General features: G+C 39.2%; 1 pseudogene; it reads right to left on the minus strand.

Moving 5' to 3' along the window:
- Positions 1-1,273: 1,273 nt before the first annotated feature.
- On the minus strand, positions 1,274-2,575 carry LOC118857667 (annotated as a pseudogene).
- Positions 2,576-12,964: the final 10,389 nt, after the last annotated feature.

Below are 12,964 nucleotides of genomic sequence, written 5' to 3' on the forward strand. Positions count from 1 at the left end.
TGCTAGATGTGCAGTCAGGAGGCACCTGGGTTCAAATCGCTTCTCTGGCACTAATGAACTATGTGACCATGGGGAAATCACTTTATGAGCTTTGGTTTCATCATCAATAAAATAAACCTGGAATAATTACTTATTGAATTGTTGTGAGGATCAAATACGTACAGAACTTGGAAAACCTAGATATTGCGATCAATGATGTGGCCTCTATGGTTAGAAAATATTATAATATCAGAGTTGTCATACCCTGCAATTGTAGTAAAACTCATACTATACATTGGTCGATGGAAAAAGAACTAAATTTTGTAACTAGTCAATTGCTATCACATTATTTAAGTCACTATACAGAGTATCAATCAGCAAACATTTAAGTTCCTAAAATTTGCCAGGCTCTGTACTAGAAAGACAAAGAATAAAACAGGCCCTGCTTTCAAATAGCTCACATTTTAATAGGGGAGACAACAATTATATATAAAATACACAGAGAATATACAAAGTAATATACGTGAAGTAGTTAAATATGAAGTAGTTTGGGAAAGAGGGCACTAGTGACTGGGGAATCACAGAAGGAGTCATGATGAAGATTGTGCTTGAGTTGCATCTTAAAAGAAGAGACTGTGAAGTGGAGATAAAGAAGCAGCACATTCCAAGCATAATGACCAACCCATACAAAGGCATGGATATCAGAGATGAAGTATCATTTGTGAGAAGCAAAGGGGTGGGCAGATTAACTGAATGATGATAGTGATAATATTAATAATAATAATGACAACACAAAACATACATAGTGCATAATAAGTTATGAAAGTATGTTCTATGTGAGATATGAGAAGAGAAAGATTATTAATGATGGGTTCCTGGAAGAGGTTATCTTTTTTTTTTTTTACCAGTGGGTTACTGAAAACTTTTATACTGCACATAAAAGCCACTAAGGATCTGGCCTGTGGGCTCACTGGAGCTGCATCACAAGTACATGGCTTCACATATCAACACCAGAGTTGGGGGTAAGACCAGGTCATTCTATCCCAGTCACAGGATGATAAGGGTCTTCCTTCAGAGAGCCAGATGATTAGGTAGTGTCTGGTGTAAGACAGTTCTAATGAAGCAGTGAGAACATTACAGAAAGGTGAAAGGAAGAGGGAGGTTAAGCAGCAGAGGCCCCTGCCCACAAAACAAAACTGGTCTAGTACTTGGTGCTACCTATTCTTAGGGCAACAGTAGACTTCCATAGAGGTGACTGGCACCTGCAAGCTCTTAGGCCTCCTGGCCACAGAGTTTATTGGGCCCAAGGGTTTCTGAAGTTCCTTCCACCAAATTTAGCCTTGCTGCCCTACTCTTCCTCAATTCTGTGAAGCAGTTATACTTGGCCAGATGCTCATATCAGCAGGGGGCACGAGTCCTGATCTGCCCAGTGCAGAGCCCCACAACCAGATCTTCAATGAAGGTATCTTCGGTCTCCCCAGAATGATGGGAAACCACCAATCTCCACCCATTGGACTGGGCCAGTTTGCATGCCTGGAGAGCTTCAGTTACAGAGCCAGTCTGGTTCACTTTGAGTAGGAGGCATTTGCAGGCTTTCTAGTTCGCAGTCTTTTCAACGCACTTGGGATTGGTCACTATGAGATCATCCTCTACCACTTGGATGCCTACAGGAGCAGTGAAATTTTTAAAAGCTTCCTAAATCATCCTGCTCAAAGGGATCTTCAATGGACACCACTGGACAGTCCTTGATGAAGCTCTTGTAGAGGTCCCCAAGCTCAGAGGGGAGATGTATCTGCTGGAATCATCAGGAAACTTGAAGCTGAAGTCATATTTCCCAGATTGGAAGAATTCTGAGGCAGCAAGATCCATGCTAATTATGACCTTATCAGTATAGCCAGCCTTACCAATAGCATTCTTTAGCAGGTCCAGAGCTTCTTTATTCTCCAGGATGTTAGAAGCAAAGCCACCCTCATCCCCTACATTGGTGGTGTTCTGTCCATATTTCTGCTTAATCATGCTCTTCAGGTTGTGGTAGACCTCAGCTCCAATGCACATGACCTCCTAAAATTTGCTCCTCCAACAGCAGGGATCATGAACTCCTGCATGGCCAGCTTGTTTACCAGCATGGGAGCCACCATTGATCACACTGAAGGTGGGAACTGGCAGGATAACCATCATTGACTGCAAGGTCATCAATATGGTGGTACAGGGAGACACCTTTCTCAGCAGCTCTGGCCTTATCGACAGCCAGAGACATTCCCAATGTGGCATTTGCACCAAATTTAGATTTATTCTCAGTGCTGTCTATCTCTATCATCAATTGGTCTGTCTTCTCCTGCTCCACAACATTCAGTTTCTTGCTAATCAGGGTCAGTGCAATAGTTTTATTAATATGCTCAACCACTTTTGAGACACCATTCCTCACATAGCAGATGTTATGATTGTCACAGAGCTCTAGGGCTTCATGGATACCAGTAGAAGCCCCACTGGGCACAGCAACTTGGAACTGACCTTTTTTAGTGTAGAGATCAACTTCCACAGTGGGGTTTCCATGAGACATGAAAATATCTCTTGCCTGGAACTTGTAAATAAACATGTTGAGTTTCTGGATGGTGCTTCCTCTGCTGGGCTCAGAGAACAGAAACTGAGAGCAGGGGTCATCTTTAAGATGAACTTAATTGATGGGGTTGGGCAGAGGGAAAGAGCATTCCAGTCATAGAATATAACATGAAAAAGTCAAGGATGTAGAAAGTCTAAGAAATACATGGGATATACTGAATGGTCCAAGTGGGCTGGACTATACGCTATATCAAAGAGACTAGAATGAGATAAGGCTGAAAAAGTCAAGTATTGCTATGTTATTGAGAGATTTGAATCCCATTCAAAAGAGGTTGAAATTTCTTCAACATTCAATAGGGAACCATTGAAGGCTTTTGATCAGAGAAGCATCATGACCAGATTTTTTCATTAGCAGTGGTATTAAAGAGACATCAGAAGAATGAGAGAATAAATAAAAACTAGTTATAAAAATATTTGTATACAATGAGGGCTTGTATTGGAGTGGTAGCCGTGGAACAGAGATGATTATGCGATCATAGAATTAGAACCAGAAGGGATGTTGGAGGACATCTAGCCCCTTTTACAGATTAGAAGACAGGTCGGGAAAGGACAAGTGACTTGCTCAAAATCACGCAGGTATGATAGCTCAAGAGAACTTGGTAACTTGTTAGATATGAGATGAGAGAGATGGAATGGAAAATAGCACTAAAGTTCTTCTTTTGATCTGAGACCAGTGGTAGTACCCTAAGACAGTGCAGTCAGAAGGAGTAGTAGGTTTTGGAGAAAAAATAATTTGGTTTTGGGGCAGAAAAATCACAGAAACCTTCATGGAAGAAACCACATTTGATCTGTACTCTAAAGGATGGGTATCACTGGGGGCAGAGCCAAGATGGCAGAGTGGAAGCAGACCCTGCTTGAGTTCTCCTCCATAACCCCTCAAAATACCTGTAAAAATGACTCTAAACAAATTCTAGAGCTACAGAACCCTTAAAATGACAGAGTGAAACAGATTTCCAACCCAAGACAATCTGGAAGGCTGACAGGAAAGATCTATTGCACCAGGCTCATGGTGTAGCACAGGCTAGCATGGGCCATGCCAGCACAGACAGGGCTGGAGCAGGCCTCAGTGTATTGAGTCACTGGCAGCTGTAGAAATTTCCAGACTTCTCAACATACGAACACCAAAGACAGCTTCAAAAGTCAGTGGGAAAGGTCTCTTGCCTGGATGAGAGAGGAGCTTGGTCTGGCTCCAGCCCCAGCCCCAGCCCCAGGTGTCAGCAGCCATTGCCACTGGAGTTATCAGTCTATAAATGACAGAGGAATTGAGCAACTGATCTGGGTCACAGTCCTGGGTGGCAGTATTGGGTCAAAGAGGAATGCTGGAGTGGTAGAGCTTGTGGTAGCTGTAGAGAGGGAATCCTCTTTACAGTTCCAAGGCAGAAAAGAATGCTTTTCATTGCTCACAGACCAGAGTAGAGGCCAAGAGAGGAGTAAACACATCTCCTTTGATCATACCATTTTGGAAGAACTGAAAAGTTAAAGGTCCCTAGAAATATCTTTGAAAACAGCTGCACAAAACCACTGAAGCTTGGGGCAGTATACCCTCAACTTAACAAAGAGCTCAAAAGTCAAGTAATTGGCTGGGGAAATAAGCAAAAAGAGTAAAAATATGACTACAGAAAGTTACTTTATTGGTTAAAAGGTATTTTCTTACATCCTTGGTGATGAGGAAGATCAAAGCATCCAACCAGAGGAAGCAAATTCAAAGTTTCTACATCCAAATCTTCCAATAAAAATATGAAATGATCTCAGGACATTGAATAGCTAAAAAAGAATTTTGAAAATCAAGTAAGAGAAGTAGAGGAAAAGTTGGGAAGACAAATGAGAGCAATGCAAGAAAATTATGAAAAATGAGACAAAAACTTGCTAAAGGAAAGCCCCCCCCCAAAAAAGCTGAAGAAAATAACACCTTTAAAAACAGACTAACCCAAATAGCAAAAGAGGTTCAAAAGTCAAGGAGGAGTAGAATGCCTTAAAAAGCAGAATTGAGGATCTATTCTGCCCAATTGTATGCCTATAAGTTTGACAACGTTAGGGAAATGGATGAATATTTATAAAAATATAAATTGCCCAAGTTAACAGAAGAGGGAATAAAATACTTAAATAATCCCATCTTAGAAAAAGAATTTGACCAAGCCATCATTGAACTCCCTAGGAAGAAATCTCCAGGGCCAGGTGGTTTTACATGAGAATTCTATTAAACATTTAAAGAACAATTAATTCCCATACTTTATAGACTATTTGGAAAAATAGGCAAAGAAGGAGTCCTATCAAATTCTTTTTATGACACAAATATGGTACTAATACCTAAACCAAGAAGAGTCATAACAGAGAGAAAGAAAATTGTAGACCAATTTCCCTAATGAATATTGATGCAAAAATTTTAAATAAAATATTAGTAAAAATATTGCAGCAACTCATCACGAGAATAACACACAATGACCACATAGGATTTATTCCAGGAATGCAAGCCTGGTTCAATATTAGGAAAACTATCAGCATAATTGATCATACCAACAAAAAATAAGGAGAAATCATGTGATTATTTCAATAGATGCAGAAAAAGCTTTTGACAAAATATAACACGTATTCCTATTAAAAACACTAGAAAGCATAGGAATAAATGGAGTCTTTCTTAAAATTGTAAACAGCATCTACCTAAAACCATCAGCAAGCATTATATATAATGGGGATAAGCTAGATGCATTTCCAGTAAGTTTGGGGGTGAAACAAGGATGTCCATTATCACCCCTATTATTCAATTTGATACTAGAAATGTTAGCTTTAGCAATAAAAGAAAAAGAAATTGAAGGAATTAGAATAGGCAAAGAAGAAACTAAGTTATCACTTTGCAGATGATATGATGATTTACTTAGATAACCCTAGGGAATCAAGTAAAAGACTACCTGAAATAATAAATAACTTTAGTAAAGTTGCAGGATATAAAATAAAACCACATAAATCCTGGAATTCCTTTATATTACTAACAAAGCCCAACAGCAAGAGATAGAAAGAGAAATTCCATTTAAAATTACTGTAGATACTATAAAATATTTGGGAGTTTACTTGCCAAGACAAGCCCAGGATCAATATGAACACAATTACAAAACAATTTTCACAAACAGATCTAAATAAATGGAAAAATATCAGTTGCTCATGGTTAGTATGAGCTAATATGATGGAAATGACAATTTGACCTCAATTAATTTATTTATTCCATGTCATAGCAATCAAACTACCAAAAATTATTTTTGCAGAGCTGGATAAATAATAACCAAATTTATCTGGAAGAACAAAAGGTCCAGAATATCAAGGGAATCAATGAAAAGAAATGCTAGGGAAGGTAGCCAAGTTATACCAGATATTCAACTGTATAATAAAGCAGCAGTCATCAAAACTCCTTTGCACTGGCTAAGAAACAGAGTGGTGGATTCTTGGAGCCAAGATGGCAGCAGGAAAGCAGGGACTTGCTTAAGCTCCAATCCCCCCCCAAATCCCTCCAAACACTTGTAAAAAAATGGCTCTGAAAAAATTGTAGAGCTGCAGAACCCATGAAATAGCAGAGTGAAACAGATATCCAGCCCAGGAGAGCTTGGATGGTCACCAGGAAGGGTCACTGAGAGCAAAGGGCAGCCCAGCGTGACCTGTGCTGGGACAGACCACACCTGGAGTCAGCCAGACAGTCAGCCTTGGGGTCATGAAACAGTGAGCTGTGGCAGTTACCAGACTTCTCAACCCACAAATGTCTAAGAGCAGGTTAGGGGGAAATTGGGGGATCAAGTTCAGAGAGGTCTGGTTGCCAGCTTTGGGGATGGAGGTGGTCATGCAGCCATGGTGGTAGCAGCAGCAGGAAGCTTCTGAGGCTGCATCCAGAGTGCCAGCATCAGCGGCTTCCTGAGTCCCTGGCTCACATGGTGGGAGGAATCTTGCAGTGGATCAGAATGGGAATGCAAGGAGCATTTTGTGGGCACAAAGGCAGATTCTCTTACCGTGCCCTGCTTGGATCTGAATTGCGGTCCCAGTTGGCAGTTCTTAGGGGAGGAGGAGTGCTGCTGTGACAGAGCCTGAGGTGACAGTGGAGTAGAAGTAGCTCTGAAAACAGCAGTACTTGGACCCTAAAGCTTGGGACAAAGTAGTCTGTACTCTACAAGCAGTCATATCCTGACAAAAAGCTCAAGGGTCAAGTAGTTGGCTGGGAACATGAACAGGAAGCAAAAACGAACTCAGATCCAAACTCAGACTCAAACTGAAATTTTAGTTTCCTTTTTTGGTGACAAAGATCAAATAATACAGCCAGAAGAAGTCAACAAAGTCAAAGAGCCTACATCAAAAGCCTCAAGAAAGATATGAATTGGGCTATGGCCATGGAAGAACTCAAAAACCATTTGGAAAAGCAAGTAAGAGAACTAGAGGAAAAATTGGGAAGAGAAATGACAGTGATGCAAGAAAACCATGAAAAACAAGTCAACAACTTGCTAAAGGAGACCCAAAAATACTGAAGAAAATAACACCTTAAAGAATAGACTAACCCAAATGGCAAAAGAGCTCCAAAAAGCCAATGAGGAGAAGAATGCCTTGAAAGGCAGAATTAGTCAAATGGAAAAGGAGGGCCAAAAGACCACTGAAGAAAATACTACTTTAAAAATTAGATTGGAGCAAGTGGAAGCTAGTGACTTTATGAGAAATCAAGATATTATAAAACAGAACCAAAGGAATGAGAAAATGGAAGACAACGTGAAATATCTCATTGGAAAAACCACTGACCTATAGAATAGATCCAAGAGAGATAATTTTAAAATTATTGGACTACCTGAAAGCCATGATCAAACAAAGAGCCTAGATATCATCTTTCAAGAAATTGTCAAGGAAAACTGCCCTGATATTCTAGAACCAGAGGGTAAAATAGAAACTGAAAGAATCTACTGATTGCCTCTTGAAAAAGATCCCAAAAGGAAAACTCTCAGGAATATTGTCACCAAATTCCAGAGTTCTCAGGTCAAGGAGAAAATATTTCAAGCAGCCAGAAAAAAACAATTTGAGTATTGTAGAAACACAATCAGGACAACACAAGATCTAGCATCCTCTACATTAAGGGATTTGAGGGCTTGGAATGTGATATTCCAGAGGTCAAGGGAGCTAGGATTAAAACCAAGAATCACCTACCCAGCAAAACTGAGTATAATGCTCCAAGGCAAAATATGGATTTTCAATAAAATAGAGGATTTGAAAGCTTTCTCAATGAAAAGACCAGAGCTGAATAGAAAATTTGACTTTCAAATACAAGAATCAAGAGAAGCATGAAAACGTAAACAAGAAAGAGAATTTATAAGGGACTTAGTAAAGTTGAACTGTTATGTTTACATTCTTACTTGGAAAGATGATGTTTGTAATTCATGAGACCTTTATCAGTATTAGGGGAGTTGAAGGGAATATAGACAGAGGACAGAGGATGAGTTGAATATGAAGGGATGATATCTAAAAAACAAAATAAATTTAAGGGGTGAGAGAGGATTATATTGAGAGAGGGAGAAATGGAGAGATAGAATAGGGTAAATCATCTTACATAAAAGTGGCAAGAAAAAGCAGTTCTGTTGGAAGGGAAGAGGGGGCAGGTGAGGGGGAATGAGTGAATCTTACTCTCATCAGATTCAACCTGAGGAGAGAATAACATACACACTCAATTGTGTATCTTACTCCACAGGAGAGTAAGGGGAAGGGGCTAAAAAGGGGGGGGGGGGTTGATAGAAGGGAGGACAGATAGGAGGAGGAGGTAATCAAAAGCAAACACATTTGAAAAAGGACAGGGTCAAGGGAGAAAATTGAATAAAGGGGGACAGGATAGGATGGAAGGAAATATGGTAAGCCTTTCACAACATGAGCATTGTGGAAGTGTTTTGCATAATGATACATGTATGATCTATATTGAATTGCTTGACTTCCTAGGGAGGGAGTGTGAGTGGGAAGGGAAGAGGGGAGAGAATTTGGAACTCAAAATTTTAAAAGCAGGTGCTAAAAAAAAAACTAAAAAAAAATTTTCACATGCAGCTGGGAAATAAGGTATACAGGGAATGGGACATAGAAATCTATCCTGCCCTATAGGAAAGTAAGGAGAAATGGGATGGGGAGGAGAACGAGGTGAAAGAGGGGAGGGCTGACTGAGGAATGAGGCTATCAGAATATATGGCATCTTGGAATGGGGGGGGAGGCTAGAAATAGGAAGAAAATTTGTAACTCAAAATCTTGTGGAAATCACTGTTGAAAACTAAAATATTTAATAAACTATAAACAGAAAGAAAAGAAACAGAGTGGTGGATCAATGGAATAGGGTAGGTACACAAGTTGCAGTAGTCAACAACTATAGCAATCTAATCTTTGCTAAACCCAAACAATCCAGCTTCTGGGTTAAGAATTCACTATTCCACAAAAACTGCTGGGAAAACTGAAAAACTGTATGACAGAAACTGGGCATAGACCAGTATCTTATACCATATACAAAAATAAAGTCAAAATGGGTTCATAATTTAGAAATAAAAGCTGATAGTATAAGCAATTTGGGAGAGCTAGGAATAGTTTACCTGTCAAATTTATGGGAAAGGGAAGAATTCATGAACCAACAAGAGATAGAGGGCATTATGAAATGCAGAATGGATAATTTTGTTTACGTTGGATTGAAAAGTTTTTGCACAAACAAAGCCAATGCAACAAATATTCAGAGGGAAACAGAAAATTGGGAAAGAATCTTTACAACCAGTGTCTCTGTTAAAGGCCTCATATCTAAAATATACAGGGAACTGAGCCAAGTTTATAGGAATACAAGTCATTCCCCAATTGAGAAATGGTCAAAGGATATGAACAGGCAGTTTTCAGAAGAAGAAATTAAAGATATCTATAGTCATGTGAAAAATTCTCTAAATCACTATTGATTAGAGAAATGCAAATAATAACAACCCTCTCAGATTGGCTAACATGACAAAACAAGAAAATCATAAATGCTGGAGAGGGTATGGGACAATTGGGACATTGTTACATTGTTGGTGGAGCTGTGAACTGATCCAGCCATTCTGGAGAGCAATTTGGAACTATGGCCAAAGGGCTATAAAAATGTGCATACCCTTTGCCCAGGCAATAGCACTTCTACGGCTATATCCCAAAGAGATCACACACACACACACACACACACACACACACACACACACACACATTTATACACATATATACATACATAAATGTATGTGTGTGTATGTATATATGTATATGTATATATGTGTATGTGTATGTGTGTCTGTGTGTGTCTGTGTGTGTAGACAGAGGGCACAAGGTTAGCTGAATATGAAAGGATGATACCTGAAAAGTAAAATTAAATATTGAGAGGAATGTACTGGGAGAAAGAGAAAGGGAGAAGTAGAATGTGGTAAATCATCTCACATAAAAGAGGCAAGAAAGAGCTTTTATAAAAGAAGGGAAGAGAGGGGAGGTGAGAGGGAATAAGCGAACCCTAACTCTCATCATATTTGGCTTAAGAAGGGAATAACATACACACTCAATTTGGTATGGAAATCTAACTTACCCTACAGGAAAGCAGGGGGGAAGGGGATAAGGGGGGTGGTAATGGAAAGGATTGCAGATGGAGGGAAGGGGCAATCTGAAGCAAACACATTTGTGGAGGGACAGGTCAAAGGAGAGAATAGAATAAATGGAGGGTGGGATAGTATAGAGGGAAATGTAGTTAGTCTTTTACAATATGACTATCATGGAAGTGTTTTGCATGACTACATATGTATAATGTATATCAAGTTGCTTATTTTCTCAATGAGCATGGGTGGAGAGGGAGGAAGGGAGACAATGTGGAACTCAAAGTTTAAAAAATGAATGTAAAAAACTGTTTTTACATGCAACTGGGAAATAAGACATACAGACAATGGAGTATAGAAATTTATCTTGCCCTACAGGAAAATAGAAGGGAAGGGGATAATAGAAGATGGGGGGTGTGGGGAGTGGGGGGTAGGTGGGATAGATGGGATAGCAGATTGGAGGAAGAAGTAATCAGAATGCATGCTGTGCTGAGGTGAGGGGAGGGGAAAGATGTGAAGAAAAATTAATATTCAAAATCTTGTGGAAGTAAATGTTGAAAACTGAAAATAAATATTTTAAAAAATAATAAATAAAACCAACCCCAGGTAAGAACAACAACAAACAAAAGGATGGGTATCACTTCAAAGGGTAAAAGTGGAGGAAAATAATTGGTGATGAAGGGAACAACTTGATCAAGACATGGAAATGAAGAACAAAGAGGAAATAGTTTGGATAATGATTCCAGTTTGACTGGAGTATGGGAGGGGAAGGGGAATAGAGTGTGGTGATTCTGAAAAAATAATTTTAGGGCTGAGCATATACAATGTTGAATGATACAGAGATTATAATAGCAATGAACTGGCTACCATATGCATAAATATCACAGAACCATTTTTCCCTATTTGATTACATAAGCACATTTCCTCTAAGTTGGTCAGTGAAAAAAATAAATCATTTCATAATTAGCCAATTACCATCCCATTAGGCAAGCATTTTTCTTCATTTTATGAAGCACTTCAATAAAAACTAGTGGGCCAATCCTCTTGCTCACCATTCAAAACCCATCACATGAATAAGACAATGTCAGCAATAGAACAAACCCCACACAGAAATGACACCAGCTTGAGCCTTTGAGCCAGTGGATAATTAAAGTCGGGCTCCAGTCCATGGATCAGAAATCAGTTTTATCTGTTCAATTAATGAGTGAGTTTACAACACTATCCTGCTCGCCAATGTGTGGATCCTGAACAGAATTAATACTACTATAAACTGCATTAAGGCAAGCCTCAATCAGCAGCACCACCAGCACATAGTTAGTTTAACTTTATGAGCCCATAAATACTGGTCATAGCATCATTGGGTATCAACATGGACATTTTCACTGTAAAGCAAGGAAACAGTGCACTACAGAAAGTATTTACAACATGCTTGGAGGAGCTCCTGTCCCAGAGATGGTGATTAATTGAGGTAGCTTCAAGTCTTAGCCAAGATATTTTGTAAAGCACAATCCTGGATTAGTAAAATGCCTTGTGGTGATTTTTTTTTCCTGAAGAGTATCATCTCTTTCATTCTACATAAGAGAGACAAAATAGGAAATCAAGGATTCCCTATCATTTCACGGAACTACAGGTTTCTCTATCATTTGACTCATGGAATTTCTCCTGATCACATGGAGAAGTATCAGATTCTCTCTGCAGGTCTCAGAAGATTATTTTTATAAAAGGATGTTTATGTTTTCCTATTCATACTGTTCATGAATAATAGATAATCCCAATAAATTTGAAATACATCCTTCTATATCAGCCATGATGGCTAAATAGCTTTAATACTATTTTGTGATTAACATTTCACTCTTAGCTAAGGGTAAAAATAATAGGATCATAGAATTTAAAACGGACTCTAGAAGTCTTCAAAAGCAAACTTCATTTTTATTTTTTTTTGTTTTTTTTAAATATTTTTATTTTATTTTATTTTAATTTATTTAACATATTTAGTTTTCAGCATTGATTTTCACAAGAGTTTGAATTACAAATATTCTCCCCATTTCTACCCTTCCCCCCACTCCAAGATGGCATATATTCTGGTTGCCCTGTTCCCCAGTCAGCACTCCCCTGTCACCCCACTCCCCTCCCATCCCCTTTTCCCTTCCTTTTTTGTAGGGCAAGAAAAATTTTTACACCCCACTGTCTGCGTATATTATTTTCTAGTTGCATGCAAAAACATTTTTGTTTGTTTTTGAACATCTGTTTTTAGAACTTTGAGTTCCAAATTCTCTCCCCTCTTCCCTTCCCACCCACCCTCCCTAAGAAGCCAAGCAATTCAACATAGGCCACATGTGTATCATTATGTATAACCCTTCCACAATACTCATGTTGTGAAAGACTAACTATATTTTGCTCCTTCCCAACCCATCACCCTTTATTGGATTTTCTCCCTTGACCCTGTCCCCTTTCGAAAGTGTTTGTTTTTGACTATCTCCACCCCCATCTGCCCTCCCCTCCATCATCCCCCCCATTTATTTTTATCTTCTTCCCTCTTCTTTCCTGTGGGGTAAGATTCCCCATTGGGTATGTATGGTATTCCCTCCGTAGGCCAAATCTGATGAGAGCAATGTTCACTCATTCCCCCCTCAACTGCCTTCTCCCCTCCTCCCACAGAACTGCTTGCTCTTGCCTCCTTTATGTGAGATAATCCACCCCATTCTATCTCTCCTTATCTCCCTCTCTCAGTATGTTCCTCTCTCATCCCTTAATTTGATTTTATTTCTTTTAGATATCTTCCCTTCATCTTCAAC

The sequence above is a fragment of the Trichosurus vulpecula genome, chromosome 7, assembly GCF_011100635.1.
Source record: "Trichosurus vulpecula isolate mTriVul1 chromosome 7, mTriVul1.pri, whole genome shotgun sequence".
In the NCBI taxonomy this organism is placed as follows: Eukaryota; Metazoa; Chordata; class Mammalia; order Diprotodontia; family Phalangeridae; genus Trichosurus; species Trichosurus vulpecula.